The sequence below is a fragment of the Monodon monoceros genome, unplaced genomic scaffold (genome assembly GCF_005190385.1).
Source record: "Monodon monoceros isolate NGI ecotype Baffin Bay Population unplaced genomic scaffold, NGI_Narwhal_1 Super_Scaffold_2, whole genome shotgun sequence".
Taxonomy (NCBI): domain Eukaryota; kingdom Metazoa; phylum Chordata; class Mammalia; order Artiodactyla; family Monodontidae; genus Monodon; species Monodon monoceros.
In genome coordinates this window covers 23,857,424-23,865,812 of record NW_021703776.1, presented here as the reverse complement: position 1 = coordinate 23,865,812, position 8,389 = coordinate 23,857,424, and the positions used below count along the sequence as shown (strand labels likewise).

At 34.1% G+C, this 8,389-nt stretch overlaps 1 pseudogene; it reads right to left on the bottom strand.

Annotated features, from left to right (window-relative positions):
• Positions 1-7,193: 7,193 nt before the first annotated feature.
• On the bottom strand, positions 7,194-7,780 carry LOC114901327 (annotated as a pseudogene).
• Between the last annotated feature and the right edge of the window lie 609 nt (positions 7,781-8,389).

The window sequence follows — 8,389 nt, the reverse complement described above, 5'->3', positions numbered from 1 at the left end:
TATTTTATTTTTTTATTGAAGTATAGTTGATTTACAATGTTGTGTTAGTTTCAGGTAGTAGTGCATTACTTTTAACAGAAGTTATTTTCCTAGATGTAAACAGCAAAATATAAAGACTCCTTAAATAATGATTTGCACTGATTTTTTAAACGTGTGTATGTAATAGAAATACTACAAAATAATATTTAGTTCAAAAGTAAACATTTATTTCAATTTTGTGTTATATTCATACTGACATTGTAATTCAATTATTTTTCTAGATAACCATATGCTATTTTAAGATAACTGGATATACATGAAAATTTTAAAAAATCCAAGTCCCCTCAGTTCCAGAAAAACAAAAACAAAAATTAGTGTGGAATAAAGGTAATTCCGTTTAAAAAATAGAGAAAATTACCTTAGCAATTTTAAATTGTGAGAAAGTAAACTTAATCTTCATTTTCAGCAATTTCATTATCCAGTCAATTCATGAAAAGGACCACATGTAAACATTACCAAATGAATCCTCTGAAGTCTGACTGGACACACTGGTAACTGAGTCACTTATCCATGTTCTAAATTATGAAGCCTGGTCCTTAATATAGAAACCCTTCCTGAGTGCTTTTTCAATAAAGAAAAGAGCCAAAGTTCATGTTTAATACACATGTAGACTAGCCGCCTTCTCTTATTTTGAGAAGGGAATGAGAAGGCAATGACATTTGCACAAGAGCAGCTTTGTCTAATATTATTTAATCTAAGCAATTACCCTATGGGACATATTATTAGCCTCATTTTTCAAGTGAGGAAAGTAAAGTTAAATAATTAACTCAGGACAGTTTCTACAGCTGCCTTCCAAAAACCTTTACAACATGATCCAATTACTAACTGGTTCGTTGCATTTATATATGTTTCTTTTGATGGCCATCTTCATGAGAGGCTGAAATTATGAGTGGATATAAAAGTAGAATTTGATGACAAAGAGAAAGCTGTACAGATGTGGAAAGGATAGAAAACCTTTTTAACACTACAACATTTGAGCTGTGATACTTAAGTAATTTGGAGAATAGTAAACGGCAACAACTAAAGGTCAGTTTTGTATTCCACTTGTTTTTCAAAAATGTTCCATTTGATCCAGTATTTTCACTTCTGGAAATTTGTTCTTATGAAAGTGCTTAAAATACAAAAATAAAAGGTCAAGTTACCCATTAGAGCTAAATTTGGAAATTCTTAAATGTACATTAGTACAAGAATTTTTAAGTAAGAAACTGTACTATGACATTATGTAACTATTTTAAAAGAATTAAAATAGAGTTAACATAAAAATGTTATTTTGTCATGTTAAGGTAAGAAGTAGGATATAAATTTATATATGAGGAATATCACAACTAAGCATGTAAAATAGTTTTAAAAGGTTAAATGAAATATTTATAGTGGCTTTTTTCTGTTTTAAATCATTTTGTAATTCTTAAATTTTTCTATAAAGGGAGTATGTTACTTTTAAAATTGGAATTTTTGTGTAATCAAAAGAAGTATCCTTTTTCTTTTTGTTTTTTTTGCGGTAAGCGGGCGTCTCACTGTTGTGGCCTCTCCCGTTGCGGAGCACAGGCTCCAGACGTGCAGGCTCAGCGGCCATGGCTCACGGGCCTAGCCGCTCCGGGGCATGTGGGATCTTCCTGGACCAGGGCACGAACCCGTGTCCCCTGCATCGGCAGGCAGACTCTCAACCACTGCGCCACCAGGGAAGCCCAAGAAGCATCCTTTTTCTTTATTTTGTAGATTTGATAAGGTGTTTAGAAATTTTAAAAAAATAAAATTGTCATTGTCATTGTCTTTACTGTCATTATTGTCATTCACAAATATAAACTCTTTATTGTCTTTATTGTCATTCACAAATATAAACTCTCTCTGAATTATTTCTTTCAGATCCTATGAAAAATTATTTTCCCAATAATTTTAAAATAAATAAAAAGTAATACATCACTTTGATTAATGAGTACAGTAGACTCATTAATCAAAGATGCTATTTTCAAAAAAGAGTCCAAGGGTATGCTCTTTACTTTAAGACATGGACAGATAATAAAGACATGGACAGATAGTAAAAGTCCCATGCCACCAAAAGGATGCTTAATACAGAAAAACTGTGATGATTGTGACTGGCTTTGTGAATTACCACATCAGTATATTTTGTGATCTGTAATATAAATAAATACACATACACACACACACACACACACACACACACTTTGTATTTCATTTGCTTCTTGTTTGCCCGTGAAACTGTCTTTTCTTTTTTAAAAGAACTCTAGGCAGTTCTTATTTTTCTTTTTAATTTTTAGCCTATTATTGCTCTGTGTGAAATAAGATGATGTGTGATCTTAAAATGCCAGTTTAATCAGAAATCCATAATTTTTCAAATTTAGAACTTTAATTCAAACATATAGGTCCTTGGAAATGGCTGCAGATATTTATGATGTCTACAAGACAGCTGTGGATATAGATAGATCGAGAAATAGGAGAAATTTCTCTGAAAATATTTTCAGTGCTATTTTAGATTCAGTCAACACATATTATATTCAAAAGAATAAAATTGACTTTCAACATGGGAAATAGTGTCAAAGGGAATTCAACCCCCCTTTCATAAGGTGCAGAAGATGTTAATCAACTTTACTGAACTCTAATTTACATATAATAAAATGTACCCATTTTAAATGCACAGCTTGAAGAGTTTCATCAAATGTATATTTCTGGTACTCTTTACCACAATCAAGATATACATATAACATTTCCATCACTCTATAGGTTTCCTTGTGCTCTTTCCCTGTCAATCCCCTACATTCCCAGTCCTAGGCATGTGCTGACCTGCTTTCTGTTCCTATAAACTAGAGTTGCTTTTTCTAGAATTTCATGTTATTGAAGCATATTATATGTACTCTTTTATATCTGGCTTCTCTCACTTAGCATAATGATTTTGAGATTCATCACTGTTGTGTGTAGTTCAAACATTTTCATTGCTGGTTGGTATTCTTTTGTATGGATATACCAGCTTTTGTTTATCCATTTACCTGTTGATGGACTTTTGAGTTCTTTCCAGTTTTTGGCCGTTATAAGTAAAGCTGCTATGACTATTTGTGTAAAGTCTTTCTATGAACATATGTATTTAATTCTCTTGCATTATAAGAGTGAATGTTTAACTCTAGGAGAAACTTGCAAATAAATTTGCAAAGTGGTTGTACCATTTTACATCACCAGCAGCAACGTGCGAGAGTCATACATACTGGTCAACACATTTTAGCCATTCTAGTGAATATGCGGTGGTATCCCATTGCAGCTTCATTTGCATTCCATGATGTCAAACACTTTTCCATGTGCTTACTTGTACATCTTTTTCTATGAAGTGTCTGTTAGAATCTTGTGACCATTTTTAAATTTGTTTGTCCTTTTATTATTGAGCTGTAAGAGTTCTTTGTATATTCTAGATATAAGTTCTTTCTCAGATGTATGTGTTGTGAATATTTTCTCCTAGTCAGTGACTTGCCTTTTCATATTCTTCGTGGTATGTTGTTTCAGTTGCCTTTGGCACTTGAAAATGATTTTTGTCATGTTGTGTGGTAACATTTCATGTGGTTTTAACATATTTTAAAATATTTATCATTAATATCTTTTTCTGAAAAGTGAAGAAAATCAAGTGTTGTGAAACATTCATTTACACATCATTTAATTCTTAAGATCTCATGGGGGTTATCCTGAAGTTAAAAACATAATATTGTGGTACTGAAGTGAAAGATTCAGGTATCAAATTATTGAACATATCTCTAACCTATATAGTACCTATTATTTCAAGCAATGGAATATATCTCCTTGGAGACTAGCTGCCTTAAGGCACAGTCACCATGCTGTATTTCAAAGTTATCTGAAATAATGCATTCTTGTGCATGTTTACATTATGTGTTAGCCTCATTTTTTTCTTTTTTCTTTTTATAAATCAAATATATAAAATTTAAATGGTTCTAAAGTAAAAATTCTATTAAGAATATTCTTATTTTTAAGACTCTTAAGACTCTCTTAAGGGTCTTATTTTCATCTCCAATATCATATTTCAATATTCATATATGAATAATCTTATTTTTCCTTTTTATAACAGGGAGACACCATTCTACTTTTTTCTGTTCTTGTGTATCTTATGTTTTATTCAAATAAATGCCCTTTCAGTGAGTAAAGATTAGAACAGTTACTTTGGAAAAAATAATACAGCATTTGGGCAACTTCTGGAATTCAATATTCATAAATTTTGCTGAATAACAGTTTTGATAATTATTACAGATTCACTTTAACCTAAAATAATTGATTCTAAGGAGATAGTAAATTCTTACTTCACAAGAGGACACATGCAATGTAATCATAAAGGTAAATAATAATGACAGGTAACATTTTTGAGTGTTTACATACCACCCAGCATTCTAAATAGTTTATGTGCATTATCACTTTGAATGCTTACAATCACACTATGATGTAAATGCTATGATTAAACCCATTTTCAGCTAAGTAATGAGAGGTTTAGTTACTTGCTCAGGGTCACAGAGTTGACCAGAATCTGAAGTCTCAACCTGTAATTACAGTGCTTAATGATCAACGCTAAGATACAGAAAAAATAAACATATTTTAAGATATATGTGGTAGTAGATTAAATATATATGGAATAGATTGGTAGCAACAACCAAAAGTAAGATTCAGAATTAAAATAACATCTTATAATTTTAACTAGTTTAAACCATTTTAAACCACACTGACAGGTATTTATTGTCAATATAAATAGCAATTAAATTGCATATAAATATTATACATGTATATTTTATGAAAGATCTACACTCTTTTTACTATAGTTGAGTGTACATGTTCAACTAACCTTTTATACACACTCTCTAGCAAGTGCCAAATAAAACCAGATGTAAGAAAATTACATGATCAAAGTTTAAAGAAATAGAATTCTTAATATACACAATAAAAGATAGAACACAGCTGTATGCTGTTGCAAAAGAAATGAGCACACGAGAATAGATTTTCTCCACTCTATTTTATTATTATTATTAACCCTGTAAAATGAGATTCAGTACTCCACCTTAATATTTATTTTCTTGCTAGAATTGTACCAGATGGAAGAATTTTATATAACTGAAAACACTGATTGGTATGTCCTTCTGTTAAGAGTATTATCACCAATATAATTCTACTTTCTTTTGTATCTCAACAAATATTATTTTTTCTTTTTATGTCATGCCATATAACACTTTTTCTATTGTTATTATGTCATACTATGTAACCCTTTCAAAATACTCCTTTCATATATTTTGCACGTCTTTACAAAACCAGGCCACCTATGAGTCATATGTCAACGCTGAATATCAAAAAGGATAACCCAAAATGTAGTCACATAACCTAACCAACCTGCCAAGCAAGAAATCAAGGATATAGTAAAATGGGAAGGGCCTGCTATTAGAATCTTAAATAAATATTTATGGGAAATAGTTTGGAGCAAGATGTTTACAGAGGCTCAAAAGGAATGATATAGCAGACATTAACCTTAACATCACTTTATTGTCCAAAGGAATATGGGGAACTGAGCAGTCAGTGCATCAACTGAAGGGTGCAGAAAGTAGAAGTAGGGATGTACTTCATGAAGCAAAAATGCATAACCACATGTCAGAGGTTCTTTAAACTTCAGATGCAAAGGAACCTTTTCAAGTTCAACAGTGATGGAAGAATTGTTTGGCATGTGTCATCTTTTTTTTTTTTTTTGAGGTACGTGGACCTCTCACTGTTGTGGCCTCTCCCGTTGCGGAGCACAGGCTCCGGACGCGCAGGCTCAGCGGCCATGGCCCACGGGCCCAGCCGCTCCGCGGCATGTGGGATCTTCCTGGACGGGGGCACGAACCCGTGTGCCCTGCATCGGCAGGCGGACTCTCAACCACTGCGCCACCAGGGAAGCCCGTGTCATCTTTTATATAATCCCTATGTACAAAAGATTCACATATGTGTTTGTAATTATGGGAAGCTGCGGATAGATTTATTAAAACTTTTAACCTAAATTTGTTTCATCAATACTTTCCAACAGACAAGACTATACTACCCTTAACATTAGCAAACATAAATGAAGAATTCATACAATACCAGTGATGACTGGTGTTCAGGTATTTAGACTTCATGATATAAATTAACTGACTACATTTTTGTCTTGTTTGTTTGTAGCTTGTCTTCTTTATCCTCACCTACTCCTTTGCTTAACATAATTTATTATAGTTTGTATTATTTTCTTATTAAAAGCTATAGAGACTCACTAAAACAATGACGAGATGCAATAAATAAAGAATATATTAAACCCATCAATGTTACCACCTAAAGATAATTATTTTTAGTTAACAACCTGTTATATAGGCACATATATATGTTCATATATATGTGCGTGTGTATGTATTATGAGTTGCTACTATAAGAAGGTATGTATATATGTGTGTATGTATGTATGCATAGTCTTATTTCTAACAAGGAGATTATTCTGAATACATTTTTGATCATTTAAAAATGAACAGCATAACATGCACATATTCTCATGACAATAAATACAAATCAAACGCTTTATTCTTTAATAGCTTATAAACAATAGTGTACAAACTATTCCTATTATTAAACATGTTCTCAGAATAATTAAGTGAAATTAGAATTGTTAGATCAAGGGGTTTTTACGGCTTTCTGCACACTTCTTGGTTTTTTTTGCTTCTTGAAAGAATTTGCCCTCCATCTTATCCCCTCACTGAAGGTGTAGCAGGATAATCTTTCCTCTGCATCCGTAATAACTCTTAACAATTTTGCCAATATAATACAAATAAAATATTTTACTTTAACTCATATTTTTATTATATCTTTTCAAGTATTTATTGACCTTGCTGTTCTTTTTTTGGTGTGTTTATTAGTGTCTTTCACTCAAATTTTTTTTTTTTTTTAAGCTGGTCAGGAGTTAGAGTTTTATTATCAGTCTAGGCAAGACTAAAAATTCAAAGCAAATTCAATTTTGCTTAAGGGAACATTGTAAAGTAACAATTCTTCATATTACATGCCTCATGTGATCCATTTCAAACCACAGAGAATTACACCTTTATGTGTCACTGTTCCAAGAGACAAACAAATGTGAACAGCTAAAACATTTAAAAAATGCACCAAGCTTATGAAGTCTCAAACAAAACTTGAATTTTCTGTACATACACCTGTCGAATGAAGTTATTTCCTGTGCACCACTCCTCTTGCAAAGTGGTCTTCTGTTCCCTTTCATTTGACCTGGATCGGCTAGGAGACCTACAGAAAGATCGGGATGGCTTGTGATTTCTATCCTGGGACAGTGATCCCTCTCTTCTCCTATATCTAGAAAGGGACCTGCTCCAGCTGCGGGAGAAGCTTCTCCGTCTTGGAGATCTGTGGCAAGGTGGAGGACTCCTCCTCCGATAATCATCTCGAGGTCAACGACCCCAAGAAGGAGGCGGCCACGATTTCGACTTCTCTTTTCCCCATTCGACAGGTCCACTCTTACTCGGCAGCCACATAGTGTTCTTCCGTCTAGTTCTCGGACAGCATTGGCTGCATCTTGGGGATCTTCAAATTCAACACAAGTGAAGTCAGGAGGGTTTCTAGCAACCCACACACTTCGGAGTGGTCCATAATAGCCTACAGCTCATTCCAACTCAGTCTTGTTACCATTGTTTCCAAGATTACCTACATAAACTTTACACTCCAATGGACAGGAATCACGATGCATTTCGAGATCTCGGGTTAGAAACGCAGAGGTTCAAATCCCCTCCCGCGTGGCACCCGCAGATGCTCTTGCACACCCATCGTCCACGAAATGGCCTGGCAGGCGGATTCTTAGCCACTGCACCACCAGGGAAGCCCAGTGGTGATGTTTAGGAAGAGACTCCTCTCTTTTTAGAAGCACTTCTGTAGATATTTCAGTAATATATCTGGGATCTGTTTATCTTTTCATCCTCATCTTTCTCATCAGAAAATTGTGGTTTTACTCTTTCAGGTTCTTTTCCTTCTGGTGTCCGTTTGCTAGCTAGATCTTTGGGTTCACTTCTATGCCTCTTTTCAACTTAGTCTTCTCCTTCATTCGTTTCAGGCTGAGCTCCTCCGGGCCTCGCATCTCTGTCTGGCTCCTCCTTAGATTTCTGTTTAGGTGTTAGTCCTTCGGTTTGACTTCTGAGTCTCTTTTCTTCCTGGAGGTGACCAGGGTTTACTTTATCATCTCTTTCTTCTTCCACGTGTGTTCCTGGTCTTACTCTTCCCGGTTCTTCTGCAGGGAGCGGTCCAGCAACTCGCTCTCTGGATGTAACTCTACATCTCTCTTCCTCCTGGTCTTTTTCGTCTT